Genomic DNA, 3,506 nt, shown 5'->3' on the forward strand with positions numbered 1-3,506 from the left:
CAGGATCATGCCCTGGGCTGAAGGCGGTGCTAAACCACTGAGCCACCCGGGCTGCCCTACTCAGTGATATTCTTAACAACACCTCACACTCTGGTCTAATCATGAGGAGAAAAAAAATCAAATTCCAATAGAGAGGCATCCTACAATATACCTGACCAGCACTCCTCAAAATTATTAAGGTCATCAAAAATAAAGAAAGTCTGAGAAACTGTTACAACCAAAGGAGCCTAAGGAAATATGGGAACTAAAATATAATTTGGTATGTGGAACTGAAAAAGGACATCAGGCAAAAAACTAAGGGTGTCTCATAAGTAAGGGCTTTGGATATTACTAATACATCAATATTGGTTCATTAATTTTGACATGTACCATTAATGGAAGATGTCACTAATAAGGCAAATTGGGGTTTAGTGTGGGGTGGAAATGCAACGTGGGAATTCTCGGTACTATCTTCTCAATTTTTCTGTGACTCAGACACTGTTCTTGGGGCACCTGGGTGGCTCAGTTAGTTAAGCATCTGCCTTCAGCTCAGGTCATGATCTCAGGGTCCTGGGATTGAGCCCTGTGTTAGGCTCCCTGCTCAGCAGGGGGTCTGGTTCTCCTTCCCATCACCCCCACCCCCTCGTACTCTCTCTTGCTTGCTTGCTCTCTCTTTCCAATAAATAAAATCTTAAACAACAAAAAAAAAAGACAAAAACCAAACTATTGTTTAAGAAAGGGCCATGAAGTCAGTGGTCAATGGACTACCTTATAATATGACCTGATTTGTTCTTCCATCCCCCTCTATATATAACAAAAAACCTTTTCTTTCCTGCCTTCTAACTGAGGAAGTATTTTGTTTGTTTCCTTTTTTAGTTTAAGATTATTTATTTATTTGATAGAGAGAGAGTGCATAAGAGAAAGAAGGAACACAAGTGGGGTCCAACACAGCACTTCCTCCCAAGACCCTGAGATCATGATCTGAGCAGAAGGCAGATGCTTAACCAACTTGTCCCCCCTGGGCACCCTTATTTTGTTTGTTTTCATTTTTTTTTGTTGTTGTTGTTGTTGTTGTTTTGCTAAACACAGAAGAGATCTTTGCTCAGAGATACAGAAAGTTTTTCTTTCCCCTCTTCGGTCTTATGAGTAAGCTTGCCAAAGTTGAAGGCAGTTGCCTTAGAACCCTTGAGTAGATAATATAACTATATATAACTAATTGAAACTTGAAGAGACTCCCAAGCCAGCTGAGAATTGGCCAGTAGTATATACTGATAGCCAGTAGCTTCTAAATGTTAGAACAGTGGACCCATTCCTTTGCTATCTTCAAAGTTCAACCAATGCAATTAAAATGATAGCTTTAATTGATCAGAAGTAATTACCATTGGAAATCTAGTTATCAGATCTCCAAGACAGGATTCCCTGTTGAGACTTTCATCTCCAGTGCCTAGCACGGTGCCTGATACCCAGTAGGTACTTAACAAATGATTATTGAATTAATGGTCATATGTGCCTAGAGTTCAGTGCAATATTACTGTATTTCACATATGGTTCTAATAAAGAGCTATATAGCCTAGCTGGCAAAATAATTATCCCTCACATCCCATTTACTTAATTTTTTAAAAATGTCTTTTAAGGATCCCTGGGTGGCTCAGCGGTTTGGCACCTGCCTTTGGCCCAGGGCGTGATCCTGGAGTCCCGGGATCAGGTCCTGCATGGGCTCCCAGCATGGAGCCTGCTGCTTCCCTCTCTCTCTCTGTCTATCTCTCATGAGTGAATAAATAAAATCTTTTTAAAAAATGTCTTCTAGTTCATGAAATTTATCTTTTATTATTTCACCTATTATTAGTTTCAAATCTTTGAATAGCAGAACTGTGTCTTTTATTATGGGGAAAGTTGGACCATGTCACTTGAAAAGTATCTCTCCCTAAGTATGTATTAATGTGCTAGCTTGAACTCAAAACTGGCCTATCAGGAATGCTTAATGTTTTCCTCAAGGAATCTTGAAGCAGTTGAATGTTACAATTTTTGTGCGTATTTTTATTAGCTACAGAACCTTGCCAATTCACTCATGCTAATCTGCAAGTCCTGTAATTATCACAAAAAATACTCTGGCAAATTAACCCCACTTCTCAATGCAAGCTTAATAGGAAAGAGTTATTTTGAAAGCTCAATGAATTATAAGCAGTACTTTACAAAACACAGTGCAACATACTTATACTTTGAGATACAGCCTCAAGTAGTTAAACAAATTCATTGGCATTAAGTGGTTATATTTCCATCCTTTATTTTTTTCCTATTGACTTCATTACTGAAGAGGTATCTGACTGGATGCTGGCAAAGAGCCTCCTGGAAGTGTGCAGCCATGGTGGAGGGGAATAGAAGGAGCCCCATGTTTGTGAAGGAGAGTAGATATCATGGGAGATATATGTGATTTGAACAACTAGCTCCACTGGCATATCACTAAGAGAGTAATACTTGGTTATAATCAGGGGGTTACACAGTGAAACTGTGGATTCGAAGTAACTAATAATTGCTTAGTATAATCTAAGACTCAGAAAGAGCCACAATAGAAAGAAGTGGAATCAAAACATAGTCTTGGATGTTTTGATCACTGAAGCTGGAACAATAGGGATAACCATGAAAGCTTACTTCTAAAATAAGCTATTACAGGACTCAGTGAGTGCAGACCAAAAGCAAACTTGTAGAACTAACTTCAAAAAAGATTCTGGGGGCAGCCTGGGTGGCTCAGTGGTTTAGCACCACCTTCCTCCCAGGGCGTGATCCTGGAGACCTGGGATCGAGTCCCATGTTGGGCTCCTTGCATGGAGCCTGCTTCTCCCTCTGCCTGTGTCTCTGCCCCCTCCCCCCCGCTCTGTGTCTCTCATAAAAAAATAATTAAAATCTTAAAGAAAAGATTCTGTATAATAAGGGTCAAATTGTTAGACTAAAATGGTGAGGACCTCCCAGGTTTTCTAGGTCATGCCTAAACCATCAAGGTCAACACAGACATTTATAGAGATCTAGTATACTTGCTCTTCCACCCTAGGCCCTGTTCACAGCCCAAATTAGGCACTGAAGTTCCCCATCAGCTGGTTGGATGGGGCTACAGGACAGGCCTCTTTAAACATAGAACTCCCTGGATACCACAGTACACTGGAAGTCTTGTGAGAGCCAGTAAGTGCAGCCTGAGTGTCTAGAGAGATCAAACCTGGAGAGTGAGATAAGGAGAGAGTTGAGTCATTAGTCACCTCTTTTAACTAACTCTCTGAAGTTGGCTCGCTTCACACTAGACCTGGTGATTAATGGTAAAGAGAAAGCTCTTGCAATTCAACTTCTGTAAGTAGAAAGAAACTTAAAGCCTCCCCTGAGCATTTGCTTCCTCTTTAAATGCCTCAAAACAAATCTCAGCATCTGTAGGCTGATTCTGGTTCTCATCTTGCACATAGTCCTTGATGGGGAAGAGGGAAAGGGCCAGGCATGCCCTATTGGACAGGGACCAATGGTTTTCTGGCTTTTCACAGCATTCT

Source organism: Nyctereutes procyonoides, unplaced genomic scaffold (assembly GCF_905146905.1).
Source record: "Nyctereutes procyonoides isolate TBG_1078 unplaced genomic scaffold, NYPRO_anot_genome, whole genome shotgun sequence".
In the NCBI taxonomy this organism is placed as follows: domain Eukaryota; kingdom Metazoa; phylum Chordata; class Mammalia; order Carnivora; family Canidae; genus Nyctereutes; species Nyctereutes procyonoides.